Genomic DNA, 18,481 nt, shown 5'->3' on the forward strand with positions numbered 1-18,481 from the left:
TTGATGGCTTAATGGCGCATGCGTCACCAAATGTGGCTATGTTCGTAGCTTCCATAGTCATTTCGAACTTGCTTCGACTCATGTTAACGGGAAGGAAGGAAATCAACTTTATTAAAGGTCCTGCAGGCCACGAGAGCTTTGGGGCTCTCATGGAGCGGGCGTCTCCCACGGGCCACGACGGAACCGGGAGGTTGAGTTTCCTGGCGGCGTCGTGGACCTGCTGGACGGCCCAGAGTTGGGGAGCGAGTTCTTCGCTCCGGATTGCTTCTTCAAACTTGCGCTTGTCCGGTTCGGAGTTTATGTGAGCTTGCGAGCACGACCAGAGTAAATGATAGACGTTAAGGGGTGTATTACAAGTGGTGCAATAAGACTTGTCGTAGAGCTCAGGCATGTAGTGGTGTAGTCTGTTTTGCGTGGGGTATGTGTCTGTTTGTAGCATTCTGAGAGTAACCGCTTGAGCTCGAGTGAGCATGCGGTGTGGCGTGCTAAACTCTCTACGTTTTAGGTAGTAGTGTTTAGTGATTTCATCGTATGTAGTGGGGGCGTCCTTGTTCTCCGAGTGGTCGGGTGAAGCCGCGCGGTCTGTAAGCGCGCGCGCTGCAGCCTCGTCTGCCACCTCGTTAAGGTTGGGGACGTCGCCGATATTTGCTCCTAAGTGTGCCGGGAACTAGTATATGACGTGGTGCCTAATCTCTTTCTTTGTGACAATTCTTAGAGCCTGTGCGCAGACCGTGAAAAGCTATTAGAGCTTTTGAAAAGCTCTAATAGCGGCTATGGAGTCGCTGTAGATGTGAGAAATATTGTCATTGGTCAGCGCAACGGCGATCGCAACCTGTTCAGCCTTCCTTGCGATTACCGTGGCTGCATGTCTTGTGGATCCGCGGCCGTCCACCACCGCCACTGCGAAAGGCTTTGTTTCCCACGTATGCCGCCGCGCCCACAAAAGCTGAGCGTTCGCGGTTTGTCAAGGCTTAGTTAAGGAGGAATTGTCCTCTCGCTTGTCGTCTGCCCCTGTTGTTTTCGGGGTGTACGTTTCTGGGTATAGGTCGGACCGTGATCTTAGCGCGGATGTCCCGTGGGAGTTCCGCAAAATCTTTTTTCTATGTTTCCTTGAGCAAAGCCTAGCTTCGCTAGGATCGTGCGCCCCGGAGGCATCGTCGAAAGCCTAGCAATAAGCTAGGCGCGCTGCTGGGCCTCGGCAATTTCTTCCAGGGTGTTGTGCATGCCCAGGTGCCCCAGCTTCTCGTTGCTGGTGCTGGTCGGAATTCCGAGGGCTTGCTTGGTGACCTTTCTGATTTGCGCATTGAGTCTGTCTCTTTCGGATGTTGACCAATTGAGCATTGCCGCAACGTATGCGAAGTGACAGGTGACGAACGCGTGTATGAGGTTGACGAGATTATGTTCCTTGATGCCCCTGTGTCTATTGGCAATCCTTCTGACGAGCCCGATAGCGTTGTTAGTCTTGGTGATGAGCTTCTGAACCGTAGAGGCATTGACGTCTTTAGTCTCTACTATCATACCCAAGACTCTGATTTTGTCGACGCACGGGATGGCGTGTCCCGAATTGGTTCGTACGGTAATTTCCTGATTGTAATCGAAGTCTGTTGAATATGGCCTTCGGCCCTTCTGCGTGTGTCTGCGTACGAGCAGCTCCGACTTGGTAGGCGAGCATCCGAGTCCTGTGGGAATTAGAAATTCTTCTACGGTGTTCACTGCTTCTTGCAAGATGTACTGCACCATAACAGGGGTTACTTTGGAGACCCACATGGTGATGTCGTCTGCGTATATGGTGTGCTCGAGCCCATGGGTCTGTCCGAGTTTCTCGGCAATTGTCCCGCCATGGCAAGGTTGAAAAGCATAGGGGAGATGACCGAGCCTTGGGGGGTGCCCTTGCTCGCCAGCGAGAGTGTCTCCGTGGAGAGATCGGCAAATCGGAGCGTAGCCGTCTTATTATCCAAGAATGATTTGACGTACGCGTGGAATCTAGCTCCGAGGTTGAGTTCGGAAATGGTGTCCACGATGTATTGGTGAGATAGGTTATCAAACGCTTTCTCGAGATCCAACCCGAGAATGGCCTTGGCGTTTCTAATGGGGTCATCAATAATTTCGTGCTTGATTAAAATCATGGTGTCTTGAGTTGATAGACCAGGTCTAAATCCTATGAGGGTGTGTGGTAACAGTCCCTTGTTTTCAAGGAATCTGGAGATTCTGTTCTGAACGGCGTGTTCCGCCGCCTTACCCACGCATGACGTGAGCGATGTGGGTCTAAGGTTCTCGACGCCCGAGGGCTTGTTGGGCTTTGGGATGAGAACCGTAGTGGCGTGCTTCCATTCCGGCGGGACCTTGCCGGAATCCCAGACCTGATTGATTCGATCCGCTAGGAACCGGATGGAGTCTTCGTCCAAGTTACGAAGGGCCTTGTTAGTAATGCCGTCGGGACCTGGGGCCGATGTGCCGTTCAGGTTTTGAAGGACGGTCCTGATTTCTTCCAGGGGGAAGGGTTCGTCGAGGTCGGGGTTGTCCGCTCTCGTGTACGGGGAACCGGGTGCCTCGGCCTCGTTTTCGTGGCTGCTCGTGAGTGGCATGTATCTTTCGGCAAGTCTTGCCATAAATTCCTTCTCGTTGGAGTTTTTGAAGTCGCGTTTCGCTATCTTGTCAGCCGCCTTGGTCTGGGAGCTCTTGGTTTGACCCTTGTTAAGAAGGTGTTTGAGCAGGTTCCAGGTTTTGCCCGATGTCATGGTGCCATCGGCCCTTGCGCATACTTCGTCCCATTGTTGGTGGGAGAGTACCGCACAGTGGTTCTCAATGTCCTTGTTCAGAAGTGAGATCTTTTTCCTGAGTCTTCTATTGAGTCTCTGGGTACGCCATCTCTGCAATATGGATCTTTTTGCTTCCAGCATGTGAGCGAGCTTAGCATCCATCCCGATTGTCAGGACGTCCGTTTCTATTTCTTTGGTCGCCTTGAGGGCGTCCTCGAGTTTGTGCGTCCACTGTTCTAGTGTAGCGGGCTTTTCGGTACGTTCCTTTCTTACCTGTCTAAATTTCGTATCCCAATCCGTGTATCCCCACTTTCGGAGTGGTTTCGAGGCGATTGCTATTGACGTTTCTACAATGTAATGGTCGTTGCCGAGGTCCTCGCCGGTATTATGCCAGGTGGCCCTCTCGACGTTGAGGACAAACGTGAGGTCTGGGGTGATGTCCCTCGAGACCGAGTTGCCCATCTTGGTGGGGTAGAGCGCGGACGTGATCAGGGTGAGGTCCATCTCTTCCGCGTCAGTGGCAAGGCCTTTGACGCTGGTGACGCCGTATCCCCATTCTACGTTTGGGGCGTTGAAATCTCCGGCAGTAATCAGCGAGTTGTCCCCGGCTTTGTCCCTGGCCTTCTTCAACATTCGTCTGAAACTTTGCGTTTTGTGGTTCGGGCTACTGTATGTGTTGAGTGCTAGTATGCATGCTCTTGGCCTTTTTGCCTTTGGGAAACACTTCGATGAGCAAGTGCTCGCATTTGCTGTCGGGATTACTTCTGTCAATCTCGGCCCACGCGAGCCTGTTACTAACAAACGTCGCTACACCGCTGCAGGCTTTTGCGGGTGGAACGGCAATTGCTTCATATCCCGGAAGTGTGGGTGTGTCGGTGTTGGTCTCTTGAATGAGTATGATGTCCGGCTTGTCTGTAGTGTGTTTGATGTGTTGTTGCAGGACCGATTTCTTGTTGCGGAACCCGCGACAATTCCAGTTAAGTTTCCCTCCGTGGTGGTGGGGGTGCCGCTGTTCGAGTTCAGGCCGTTGCTCGTCCGTCGCTCCTGATGGCACCCTTGTTGATCCGGGCTCCTAGCCCTCAATCTTCCGTTCGTTGTCAGGCTACACGTTGCATACAGGCTCGCAACAACTCCTCTGTGTGTACAGGTTTATTTACATATGTACATTTCGCCAACAGCTTGCGGAGTCATCGACTCCAGCTCTCTCATCGCTATCCCATCGCTCTCCCCCAAAACATCGCCGAATTCCCCGTTTTAAGCCATTCGGTTCACACAAGAATTCTCTTCTCCGCCCCTCGGCATTGTAGGCCGGACAACTCTAACAATCACAAGCAGTTTTACAAGCACACAACTGTCACGAACCAATGGTTATCTCAAATCAGCCGAACAGTTTTCTTTCAGTTTTCGCTCTTTCCCGTTTTCCTCTGGCCAATCCTTACATTGTAGTTTCACTTCAAAGCAAACACGAACAAATCAAAATAAACAAACCAGTAACAACAAACAGCAACAACAAAGTACACCAACAAAAGCCAGGAAACGAATTTCCCTTCCATTTTGAATCCGCTTGTTACCAGGCCCATGCACTCGAGCAAGCTGCAAACTAGAGGATGCTCCGTGTAATTGCTTGAACACAGGCGGCGGCTTTCTCTACGCGACGAAGACCACCTGAGCGACGCGACTCCCATCTGCCCATTAGCCTCGCAAGGAGCGCTGCCGGCGCGTGCCCTCTTATCCTTTGTCCAGCTCCCCCGACACCGTGAGGGGGGGGGGGGGGGGGGGGCTACACACATATGGAAACGTTTCTGTAACGTCCTCCTAGTTAGTTTTCATGCATACCTACACACATATGGAAACGTTTCTGTAATGTCCTCCTAGTTAGTTTTCATGCATACAAGTAAAATATCCAAGTAAAGGTCGTCGAACCAGTAGCGCACCCAGGATCTCTGCCAGGGGGGGGGGGGGGGGGGGGTTGACAGTTTGCCGATACCATCTAAACAGCACTAATTTCGATTTCTTAACGGGAAATTGTAAAAAAAAAATCGCTTTTTGCGAGTGTGCAGACGATTGCGCGTCTTACATCTTAGTTGCAGTACTCAAATGCGTAAGGAAAGAAAAGGGGTTAAACAATAGGGGGGGGCTTAAGTCGGCCTCAGGGGGGGGGGGGGGGGTTACAACCCCCGAATCCCCCCCCCCCGTCGGTGCGCCACTGCGTCGAACTTAACAATTCCATTGCCAGATTATTAGCTTGCCTTGATTGCTAATTTGCGCTTGGTGCCTTTCGGCTGGTTCTCGCTTATTTGCCTTCTCTATTTTTGCTTTCTTCTTTGGTTGCGGACTTTACCGCCGTTTTGGGTGTAACGATATCGCTTGTTGCAGTGTTCCTTCTGACCATAGGGTAGGCGGGGGGGGGGGGGGGGGGGTGACCGGTGCCGTGGAGTGAGTAAAGACGGTTCTCTCGAGAGTCTCGATCCTGGCGCCGAAGCCCTTCTCTATCACTTCTACCCAGCTCGTTAGGCCGTCGACCGCCTCTACTAGTCTGTCGTGTTCCTTCTTGAGCGACTCGACATCGAATTGGAGTTGACCTAGGGTACTAAGGATCTTGTCCAATTTACCGTCTATGTCCTTGGCAGGCGTGTCGCCTTCCGTGGTCTTGGCCTTGCGTTTCTTGGTGGCTGGTGTGCCCGCGGGTGGGGTTTGACTAGCCGTTTCTGATTCCGCTACGCTGGGGGGAGTCGGACTGGGTGAAGTGTCCATGTGCGTGTCCTGTGTCTGTGCGCTTGGTTTGCTGGTTTGCGTTTTAAGCAATCTATTCTCGTTAGCCAGTTCTGTCATTGTGCGTCCGAGTTGAGCGTTCTCGTGCTCGAGTGCTTTAATTCTTTCTAATATGTCTTTGTGTACATTATTCTCTGGCCGCGCTTGCAAGCTCACCTGAGATTGGTCCCTCAGCGGCCCGCGGTTTGTGGGCAGCGTCCTCGCCGTTGCGGAGGCCTGGCATCCCGTTGTCGCCTTGACTCGCTGAGCCCAGCTGTTGGCTCCGGCCGGGAGTGCGAAGCGCACCCCCGAGGTGGAGCGGCCTCGGCTCCCGGGTGCCGTACGGGTGTGCGGGAGCGGCTCCTGCGACCTCTGCTGGCCGATCGGGATCCCGAGCTCCCTCTGGATCTAGAGCGTCCTCTGTGCTCGCGCGGTCCGTCTGGCAACTGCGCCGCATCTGCGTCGTTGTGCCTTAAGAGACTCATCGCCTTATCTCGAATTTTCTTGGCCGCAATGGCTGCCTCCTTGTTCTCGATTCTTCGCTTGCGTACCACGTACGGGACCTGGTATCTGTTCTTGCATTCGTTGCTGGCCGTGGGGTGTTTCTCGCCGCACAACGCGCAAGAGACCTCTTCGCAAACGTGATCTGCTCCGGGGTCTGCAATGCCGCAGCCCCTGCAAGTCTGCTTCTCAGGTGTGGGGCATACGTCTGCTCGGTGCCCTAGTTTTCCGCAAGCCTGACATATGGCGATCTGCTTCCTGTAGAGCGAGCACTCTACCCATGCACATCCGTACATCACGTGGTTGGGAACTTTGTGTCCTTCGAAGACCACGATCACCGTCCTGGTTTCCTTAATGCGCTTCGCCGCCAGTGCGAGTGGGTTTCTCGGGTTGACGACAGACCTGGTTATCGTTTCTTGCGTGTGGTGGAGCGGAATGTTGCGAATGACTCCCTTGCACGTGTCGTCCGGTGCAGTCTGGTAGGAGGATGCCTCGTACGTCTGTCCGGCGATGGTGACCCTCCGAATTTTCAAATATCCGTGGACATTTCCTTCGATGTTTCCATTTATTTTTGTCACAAATGACTTACGCTCGTAAATAATGCATATATACTCATCAAAAGTCTACAGGCCAGCACTGTGCAGTTTATGGGTGCACAAACAACCAGCGGAAAATAACGATTTTGGGGACTAAGTGTGTCCACAACACAGCACTCCGCGAGACCACTGCCGCGATGTGGCATGTTCACACTTCGCCGGTTTCCTGCATCACCTGAAGACTTGGCATTTCAGTCTAATGTCAACCAATGCACACATCAGTAAGATAACGCATTTTGGTAAACTCTTTTCGGCACATTTCCCACTAGGTTGCGAGAATTGTCAGCTCTTCGATGCAATATTTTCTCGTATGTAGTGGCAGAGGCTAGATTTGTTATTCTTTCAAACACGACTTCATTCCAGTGCCTATTACGGGGGTCACACGGCGCACTTTTGATCGTGATCGAGCCCGATATGGGTCGAATTTCTTGGTCGCGATTGGCTTCTTTGCTCAATCTGCGGAAGGGAGCCAATCGCGGTCGAATATTCCGATCCAGATCGGTCATGATCGCTTCAAAAGTGGCCTTGTGACACCAGTATAAGACAAATTGGAGCACTCTGCGAGAGAACTAGTCGGTAAATACACTTCGCAACCATCTGGAAAAATTGTGTCCAATGGAAAATGCATTCAGCCTCTGTGTCCACCAAAACATTGTCTCCGCGTTCACACGCACCCTGCGCGGCCCTGCCCATAAAGGTAATTAACTTCAACAGTGTGGTGCTGCATGCAACTCACCCATCTTTGAGCGTTGTATATGTGCTTGGGCAGCAAGAGTATGCAAAAACGAACGTGTCAACCTCATCAGCGCGGCCTAGCGCCATTGCTAGAGTTCGGGAACCGTAATGCGCTAACTGTGCGTGGCGTAGAAACGCGCTATGTGAGCCCGCGCAAGTAAGAACGTAAAAAACGGTATTCGCATGGGTACGCGGACAATAGCATCATGCTTGCAAGAATAACAGTAACGAAAAAAAAAAATCGCACAGTCGATCAAGTTAAATACGTGCGTGCATGTGACTGCTTCGCTGACCACTAAGCGCTTTTCACTCACGGTCAGTAGTGGTTTACAGTCATATCCATATGTATTTAGACAATTGTTAAGACTCGACATTACTTTATTATGAACATAGCACAGTGAGAAAGTGTAAGTGTAAGGGAAACAAGAGAAAGAGCAGAGATGGCCCTAATGCTGCAATATTATTGGCTTATTTCGTTTCAGAGATAGCGCACACGAACAATTCTTGCCGTACGCGATATCTTCAATACAAACTTCGCGCACGATCTACGTTAAGGTTCACCGTGAGCGAAGCTTGTTCCAAATTCAGACATTCGAAAGAAAAGCCATTCCAGGTAAACAAACGTAAAAAATAGGTAAACAAATATATATTTATAACAAGTCATGTTATAATCCCTATTGGGATTGACAGTATGTATAAATAAATAAATACTAAAATAAAAATGTAGCACATGGGCTGTATCAGTTGCGCTGGCATAGGTGATCACTGTCGCGCATCGGTTCGCTGCAGGTATACCGCGCTGCTCGATCGCCACGCTTATGCTTTGACATTTGGTTATAAGCACCCTGCACTGCACCAGATCCAATAAATTGTGCATGATTGAGCTGTTCAGTTGCGTCGGAAGCGTATGGAGTAACCACCGCATATCTACCGACCACTGACACGCGTCGTCGGGCCGCCGGCGCCTGGTTCTAAGCATTGCCCGACAGCTACGTACGCGCCTGCTTTCGCTAAATGAGGCAACCCTCAACCGCGAAACGTAATGGTGATCAGATTCAATCGACGATACGGTCACAAGTGCCCAGCAATAACAATGACATATACCGCTGATTAGCACGCCAGGTCTCGACGAAGCAGACGCGGCTACCGCCGCTACCGACGACGAAACACCACATCCACTGGCTGGGCTTGCTGTTGCCATGGCACACTACACTGAGCGCTCACGCGAGCACGTGAAACATGTAACAAGTCAAGCGGCACAAGACAAGCGAAGCGGAATAAAACAATCGAAATAATGCGCGGCGAAGATCACACAACCGAAGTGCGGCCGGCCTGCTCTCGCAAGGCGCACAGTCCAAAATGGCGGCATAACATGTACTGACGCTAGACGTCGCCCGTGTCGGCCAATGGCGCTGCTCAAACATCGGTTTGTGAAAAGGTCTTTTATTTTTCTTTTTTTTTCTTTTTTGAAGTATCGACGGTAAAAAATTCCACGTACGGCTTACGGCCAAAGATTAGCATATAGAATCACTAACTAAAACCGTTTTCGGCGCTTGAGGTCCGACAGCTATAAATGACCCGCATCCTGTTACGCGAGGAAGGCGGAAACTTGAACGTAATGTTGCGCTGCAGTTTACTCTTTTTTTAATCTATAACAATGCTTCCCGTAAATTTGAGTACAAGGCGCCGGATGGGGCGGATATGGTTTACTTGTTTGAAGCGGCAAGCAGGATCGAAGGTTACATGTTTCTCCGTCTGCGTTTCGCAAGACCTACTGATGGCAAAATATATGAGAACAATGCACGCGAGTGATGCATGCTGCTTGAAGAACGAGAAAAATAATTGTTTTACAAAGGGAACTGTACAACAACATAGTAGAATGAAAGCCGACACTGCGGACGCAATGCACGCGCAATCACCGAGCAGCATAAAAAAATTAAATAAAGAAGAGAAAGAAAGGAATTTATTCATAAGGCATAAATACATGTTATATGCAATTATGAACACCATTTGAACGGTCTGAACCCAAATACCAGCGCGCGAAATAGAACGAATGACCCTGCCGTGTAGTATCGCCAGCAGTTTCCAACGGCGCGACCTTGATGCGGCCCAATCCACTTCGATCGCAGCGCCACCACAGTATTTTAAATGCAGAGCATTTCTTTAACCAAGGCGTTGCTTTAACTCGTATGTAGCGTGCGCCGTCCGTCCGCAACAGCTCGAGCACAGGTGCGCCCTCTCCCCCACTCCTCCTCTCCCGCATCACGCTTGCAGCACATGTGCAGCGCGCGAAGCGTCGTGGTTGAGTCTCGGCGGCGGATGCCTGGACCAATAAATTGTGCATGATTTTCAAATATCCGTGGACATTTCCTGACGTCGCGTCGCGTTGGCGCGCGTCATCCCCGTCGTCAGCAACATCGACGACGCGGACGCCGCTTCGCTGGAACGGTTCCGGGCGTTCGCGGTGTGCGCGCCGCCGCCGCCGCGGAGCCCGTCGCCCCGGAGGGCGCTGACGCGGAAGCCGTCGGGCAACGTCAACGGGACTTTGGGGGTGCCGACGCGCGCTTCAAACGCGAGTTCCTGGACCGGAGCTTCGGGCACAGCTGCGACGTGTGCGACCGGCTGTGGTTCGACAACAACTTAACCACGGTCGGGAACATGCGTAACGCGGCGCATCGCACGAACGCCTTGCGGGTTCTTTGGAGCGCGTTCGTCGTCGACGCCGCCAACAACAAGCCCGACAACACCGGCGATAACGTCAGCGACGGCGTCAACGATAACGACGGGTTATTGCATCTCTGCTTCGGTCGAAGGTTCATCCTTGTCGCTGCCACCAGTTATTAGATCTGGTAGGCGTTGGTTGCGGGAGTTGGGGGTCGTTGAGGCGGACTTGGGAGAAACAGGAGGGATTTATTTACATTATGTACAGTGATTAAAATACAAAATAAGGAACAGTCATACAGTGATCGACGGCCGGCAGCATATCGGACGCTGCGGCCCGTGGCAAGAAGAGCTCTCCTCTCCTCGATTTGTCGCTCTTTTAACCCCTTCGGTCTCTCGGGGTCTCGTCATTTTTGGCCAATCGTCGAGCCAGCTCAGGTGTCGTCATTTTTCTCCCCTGGTATTGGCCCGTGCAAGTGCCGTCATATTCGGCCAATGGGGACGCTCCGAGGGCTTCATTGTCCGATGGCTGATTTACCTCCGGCTTTGCCTCCTCGCCTGGAAGCGCCCGGGCTGAAGGAGACGGGATGTTCTCGGAACGGCCCAACAGAGCCGCAAAACCGCTTTGCACTTGACCAAGGCTTCCTTCCTGGAACCGTGCCAGCCTCCCGTTCCACTTTTGGGAAGAGTCAAGCAGGGGGAGAGACAATAGCTCGACGTGCGGTGCGTGAGGTAGGAGTCGCCAACCTGTCTGACGGGTCCGGTAGCGTGGTTGACACGCCTCGGTGCCCCATAATTGGAAGGCGACGACCTTTTTAAGGTGGTGGGGAAACTTGGGTGATTCCTGGAAAGGGTCCGTATCTAACAGCTCCTCCTCGCCCCGGAAGTTCGGAATGGCCGGTGAACTCAATTCGCTGGCAATGAAGAACGTTGATGAAGCCTCTAGTACTGGCGACGAGCCTCGTGTGACGAATTTCTGGATCCCGGGCCCTGGAGAACGTACGTCAAACAAACGAAACAACATAGCGCTGCACCACGTGCAAGCGCAGGCTCTTCACCCCTGACTCGCCAGGCTATTACTCTATCAAAATCAACCCTGTGCTTTTCTTTTCTTTACCCAATTTTGATACAGCAGTCCCAACCACCTTTCTAAACAGCTTTCCATACCTCTCCGAATGCCGACAAGCCCAGAATGCTATTGTCGTCGCAAAAGAATCGGGAGGAAACGGAACAATCAATGGAAACAACCATTTTAATCATAGGCAAGCGGAGTTTTGATGCTACGAGGATGACTTCCAGGCCATAATACTAAGCCATACCTCGTTATTCAAATGAAGGAATGTAACACGTAAAGCTTAATCAAAGGCCACAAATAACCTATGCTTCAAAACACAGTATGCTGCCTAACTTCATGAACAGCCTGTTCATACTCTATCACAGTGGCCTACTTATCGTACGTAATGGTGCCACTGAACAGCCTCGTCAAATCTATTGACATATAATCAAAACCGCTCGAATTTTGGGGGCACTATTCCCCATGCCTTCTTGCGTCTCAAGCAGACGATTTATAACGCTCAGGCAGGTTTCTTCCTTTCGTCCACACAGGACATATCTTAAGTGAACAACAAAATTAAACTTGCGTAATTTACGCACTCACAAGAACCTATACAAGAAACCGCTTCTGCTTTAACTAATCATACGCACGCTTAATAGAAAACTCAGAACACTGCCGCCCTCAACACACACGAGCGACCCAGTCACAAATGTTCTGGTGCCTTCTGTCCGCACAGGACACGTGTTAAGTGGTAGAGAGTTTTAGAATAGGGGCCCCAAAAGTTTGGGGCCCCAAAGAGCTTTGCGGGTGTTAGCGTTGGGGCATGCAAGAGTGTAAGCGCTGCTGCGCATCACTTCTAGACTTCTAGTTATTCGGATTTTGAGTGAATCCGGCTTGGCATCATTTCGGTTACCGAGTGAATTCTATATGCAAGGTGTTTCAGCGAAGAGTTTCCAAAATATTTAAAGGTGGCCTGAGGCAGATAGTACAATTCTAGTTCATGCTCGTCTACTCGAACAGGCGGGCATTACTTGCACAAAAAATTGAAATGCATAATTGACTAATTAACAAAATTAACCAATTAAGTTTTTAGCTAATTACCTGATGGCCCATGTTGCAATTTACAAATTCTAGCCGTGGAGTGCGGATCCACTTTGAACTAAATCTCAGGCTGACACCGTTGTCGAGATATTATTCTCTAACTTTGTGGAGAAATACATTGGCGTGCCAGTCACTTTCTCAACAAAACGTCGTTTTATGCATTGAAGCACAAAACTATGAATAGAACAAATTATGGGGTTTTACGTGCCAAAACCACGATCTGATTATGAGGCACGCCGTAGTGGAGGACTCTGGAATAATTTAGACCACCTGGGGTTCTTTAACGTGCACCTTAATTAATCTAAGTATACGGGTGTTCTAGCATTTCGCCCCATCGAAATGCAGCCGCCGTGGCCGTGATTTGATCCCGCGACCTCATGCTTAGCAGTCCAACACCATAGCCACTAAACAACCACGGCGGGTAAGCGCAAGAGTAACTGGAACGCCAATGCATTTCTCCGCAATGTTCGGGAATTAATACCTCGAAAGTGGTGCCATCCTGAGAATTAGTTCCAAGTGCATCCGCCTTGCGAACTCCACGGCTGGAATTTGTAAATTGCAACATTGGCCATAAGTTATTATGTTAAAAACCTAATTGGTGATTTTTTAATTAGTCGATTATGCATTTCAATTTTTTGTGCAAGTAATGTCCACCTCTTCGAGTCGACCAGCTCATGAACTAGAATTGTGCTATCTGCCACAGGCAACCTTTAAAAAAATGTTTGAAAGTGTTTGCTGAAACACCCCGTATTTATGGCCTATGCATGCAAGAGGCGATGTTTCCATCCCTAATGCGTAAATGTTGTATATAATTAGAAGAGCTTTTTTATTTTATTTTTTCGCCAGTCATTAGCATTGCCTACTGGAAAGAGAATCAATATTGAGACACATACCACTCACATGCTTTTCACGCGTCGTTGATAGAAGACTCTGCCGAAGGGGTCACTGAAGTCTGCAGGTTCTTTTCAGTGTCAAAAAACCACGCAAAGTAATTTGAAGTGAAGTGAACATACATCAACATATTCATTCTCTAGGTATAGGCTATTCATTTCGTTGGCTACCTCCTTCTCTTAAAAAAATATAATAAACTTTGTCCTTTGTATATATTTAAATATATTGTGTCTGTGCGTGGCGTTCTCAGCAGAAATTAAAAAAAAAATGTTAAAGTGAGGAACCCCCCCCCTGAGGCCGAGGCACGGAGTAAGATAGACAGGAGCGCCGACTCCGCCGCCGCGCAACGCATTCGCTCGGGACAAACCGTGCAACGCAAATTATACATTGCGTAGCGCCATCTGTCGAGGCGCGCGGAAAACACTCAACAGCTTGCTTCCATGTGCGCATGCGCTGAGTGGCGGAGACCGGCGGCGGCGACGGCGGCGCAGAACTGGCAGCGCGGCACGCGTAGAGTGTGTCGTCTGCTACAAACGTGGACCCTCGGCCGTCTCAATTTGACAGCAATGAAACACAAAAAATATGTGCGCACGAATAACAAAAACGCACATAAACACGCGGTAGCGCTTTTATGCACGCATACGAAACATTTTTAGATGTCTTTAGAGGGAACAGACGATAAATGATGCTGTACAAAAAAAAAACACAACAGAAGTACTTGTTTTATTGCGATAGCAATTATATGGACACTCAAAAAGCAGATTTCTGCCGTCGGCGTCGCCGTCGCCGTGAGGTTCCGTATGACGTCAATGGAGATGAAATTGTCGCCGCGCGCCGAACGCTGTATGTGCGAGTGAAAGGGCGCGAGGGGCGCGCGCTTTCACGGGGAGTGAACGCACGGCGGAGAACAAACGCGTGTTCTGCGCCGTGCTCGCTTAAGGGCTGCAGAAGTAGGCGTCTCTTTCCTCCTTTACAATCACCATATATGTAGAGCAAACGCGCCTTCTTACGACGCACGAGAGGCCGTGGGGGAGCGGGGAGGGAGGCGACGTTTAGCTGCGACACCAAGTGCCTATTTACATCAGAGGCTCCGGCAACAGTCACCAACGCCACACGCATTTTGAGCGAACGCGGGCAAAACGCCGACGGCGTCGACAACAGTTCTGCGTGTTGCCGGTGCTGCTGCATGTCCAAGTTCATACAGTTGATAAAGCTAATATCATTACTCCGTATAGCTCTCTACAAATTTGCTATCGCAATTGATGCTTCGCCTTTCAGGTGAAACTGCGACATTTTTCACTCCTCTACGTCTGCGCGGAAGCGAAGGTGGGAAATTTTCGTCTTCCTCGCTTTGTTTACCATGTCTGCAGTATGTTTATTCATGTCTGACGGAACAAGGTATCTTGATACTTGTGCGTGAAGAGACTGAGCAACAGGACAGTGTTTTGTTCCCGGCTGTAAATCTGGGTATGGCAAAGGACGCGAGAAGTTTTCGCTCTTCGCTTCGCCATCTGATCTTCAACTACTCCACCAGTGGCGTCAAAAATGCCTCAAATAAGCGAGCGCTTAAAGCAATGGACAAAATATGTGCGCGACACTTCGAGAAGCAGCTTATTTTTGATAGTTACTTCAGCAAAGACAAAGGTGATGTCCTACTAGATCTAAAGAAAGTGCCTCGACTTCGAAGCGGAGCAGTTCCTTCATTTTTTTAGGAAAGCCTGGCGTAGCTCAATGATGCTGAATGCCAGGAGGAACCACACTCTAAGAAGAAGAGGAAATGGGGTATTGAGGTTACTCCTTTAGGGGAGGAACTGATCTGCCACAACCATTCCTCCCTTTAGGGGGTAAGTGAGAGGGGATGAACTGTTACTCCCCATGCGGAGGACTAACAGTTGCTCTTTTCCGATGCTCGTCAAGGGAGTAACGGTTATCCTTTGCGATGCTCCTCGAAGATGGAATTAATTAAATTAGCCATTTATGCGCTAATAAAGAAAATTACTGGGCGAAAAGAAAAACGCACGGGCAAGTAGGATTCGAACTCACGTCCTCTTATCTAAGCGACTACATGAAGAAAGCTGCCCGATTATTCTTACGGTGATTTATAAACTGAGACATTACGTGATCTTCGTGTAGCGAGCGCAAACGGGGCACGCAAGACGACAGAGGACAACTTCTCTATCGCTTAGCGTGCCCCTAGAGCTACACGTCGCTTCAGTTAAGTTTATAATCTCCTTGGAACGAAAGGAACTCCTTAGGTACTACTGGCCAAGAAAATCTGGCAATCCATTTATGACTTGCGCGCTTAATGCGTATCGTTCACTTATGGTGTGCACGCACACGAAGTGCACGGCTCCTCAGATTCCACCTTTTAAATTTCAGGCAATTTTCTCACGAAGATGCAAAGTGCTGCTTTACATCTAGTTCAGATAGACAGTACACGAACTTCCAACTATTCATGATATATATACAATACCGCGTTCGCCGCATCTATCCACGAGACGGACGAAAACAGCAAAGTGCATGGGGAGTAACTGTTGCAGTTCGTCCTCGCCGTTGCTCTCTTTCGGACCAGGGATCGTACACTTACTCTCCAAAATTTGCACACGCCACGCACACTCCTGCAGTTACTCCCTTGAGGGACGAAAGTGCCCTTTTTTGGACTAACTGTGCAGTTACTCCCGTTTTCCCCGGAATACTTCTTAGAGTGCAGAAGACGCCAATGCGGAAGGACGGGAGGAGCTCAATTTAAATTTCTCTTCAACTACACACAGTGCAGGTGCCTTTCCTTGCCCAGACACATGCCGCAATGTAGAGAGAGAGAAAGGTGAAGAAAGACAAGGAGGTTAGCCAGTGTTAATACCGGCTGGCTACCCTGTAAATTCTCAGCCTTGCCATCGAGATGATTCCCCCAGTTATGCAGACACATAATCAGAGCTTCTCTTGTGAAATAATGAGCAGGAAACACTGGCAGGAATTCGTAATTATTATGTTTAATGAGAATGTGGCGATTCTGCTCGCAAGAGAACCGGGCGACACGAAAAGCACCGCGAGAAGCAAAGAAGCAAGCGAAGCATCTTAGCACTTGATGCGTGCTCAGATAAAAAAGAGTGATAAACGTCAGCTTTTGCGTAAAAACTTCTTTTCGCTGTCGTCTTTCATTGCTTGAGACCACCCGAACTGCCGTTATATCGCCTTACCATTTGCTATAGTTTTTCTCTCCATCTTTGTTTATTTTCTGTTCCTGTGCCTTGTAAAGTTTCATGTAGGCCACCTGACAAATGCCCTGCATTTGGCCTGTACAAAATAAATTAAATAACATGATACATGACTTGTTTCTCCTGCTAACGTCACTCCGTGAACCGCAAGAGCTATGCGCACTACAGGCGTCAGGGCGTGCGCGGAGCAGACGACAAAACGGATAGGCAAGCATACAGTTCTAGTACACTGTAGGCAAGCAGGCGCCGCGAGAGAGCTCCCGCGCCTTTGCTCCTCTCCGCTGCAGAGTTTTTCTTCATTCGTAGCGCCGCCTGGCGAACACGCTGTGAAGCAGGAGCCGGCGTTGCAGAATGTGTCCCTTCCAGACGAGCGGAGTCGGCGCTCCTGTCTTATCTTACTCCGTGGGCCGAGGTAACCCACCCTTTTTTATAACCCCTTTTCTTTCCTTGCGCCTTTGAGTGCTGAAACTAAGATGTAAGAGGCATAATCGTCTGCGAGTACGCAAAAAGCGCATTTTTTGACAATTTCCCGTGAAGAAATTGAAATTAGTGCTGTTTAGATGGTATTGACAAACTGTTAACCCCCCCCCCCCCCCCCCCCCCCCCCAGGCAGAGATCCTGGGTGCGCTACTGTCCTTCAGCTTCATAAACTCGTAATTATGAGAACGTATGACTGTTCATTAGCTTTTAAAACCGCAGAAATTTTCACCGTTTATTCTAACAGTTAGCATCGTGATAAAAATTATCATGCGAATACTAAAATTACGAGGACATCAATAACCAATTTTGACCGACCTTGCTCATTGAAAGCCAGGCCCACGCGGCGTTTCCCAACAAACAAACTAGGATATTGGGTAGTTCTACTTACCACATCATCTGTGGCTTTCGTTTGGCCTTCCTTTTTAGCTACCTGCTTTTACTTCTTTTTTGAACCGAAGCAATACCCTTCTTTAATTTTCGTACTGATTTCTGCATTATTCCTCTATTATTCTACCCATATGGTGCTGTCGCCACCGCCGCATGGCCCAAGTACATATAGCGATTTCTGCGAACATAGTTTTGTTCTTGCCTGGATCGTCTGTCTTTCTATGCGTAAAGTTTACTATATGTGACTGCGCAACATGTTTATTTGTCTTTTTGACGCATTATATACAGTGACGTTAGCTTAAATGCGTATATTTATTGGAGACTTATACGTATATTTAAATATCTTGTTGCGAGGTTTTGTGTATACAAGCAGTGAACTTTGTTTCCAGCGACACTTCTTTGCCCTTTATCAAGTTGTGTCTTCGCATTTGTATATTCCTTTCTATCTTCGCATTTGTAATGTATATTTTGCAGAACTCCTGCTTTTTATATATACTCACTGTTGCGACTATAATCTCGGTGTAATTAAAATACACGACCGGTAACAGCTGCTCCTGCGCAATCTATTGCAACAAAGGACAGCGTCATTGAGGTTTTTCCCTGGTCGTTGCATATGTACAAAAATGTAAACAAGGTTCTTGAATGATAAACATTCATCAAAATATTTGTCTTCAACTTGTTCTTTTCATGGCCTTTACGTTTTTCATATCAGCTTCATGCACAGATTTGCTGGTTTCGAACAGATATAGTTCTAAAGTTCGTGTGATTTCCATATTTATTAAATAGACAAAAAGAAAAACAAAGAAAAAAAAAACGCGGAAGCATTGATATCAGTTATGTCTGCCACAATGTTTGGGACATACGAATATATTCTTTTATGAAAAAAGACATATTTTACGTGACAGTGCGTAGCGCTTGAATAATTCGTTTGCAGCATCTAATATGCAATGGCAATGCAAGTTTTATTCATGTATTTGATCCCTCGACAAATTCTGTAAGGAGGAGGCCGCGCTGCAACGTGAGCCCCTCCATGGTGAGCCCCCCCCGAACATAATTTCTGGCTACGCCACTGTTTCCAGCATTTCTACCATTCATACAGCTGCGCGCGGGCGCGCCCCAATCAGTTGTCCTTGCAAAAACACCATCCAGATATCCAGATCTGGCAGGGCACACGCCATGGAGGAAGGAAAAAACCTCCATGGCACACGCCTCCTCGGCAGAGCTTGGTGGCGCAACCCACCACCCCGTTTTAAAGGGGACGCACGATCATAGCATCCATCCATTCATGCATAGGATGCCTTACGGCAGCGGCGCCATAGAATAAATAACCAAGGCAGATATGGAGTGGAT

The sequence above is a fragment of the Dermacentor silvarum genome, chromosome 1 (genome assembly GCF_013339745.2).
Source record: "Dermacentor silvarum isolate Dsil-2018 chromosome 1, BIME_Dsil_1.4, whole genome shotgun sequence".
Lineage (NCBI taxonomy): Eukaryota > Metazoa > Arthropoda > Arachnida > Ixodida > Ixodidae > Dermacentor > Dermacentor silvarum.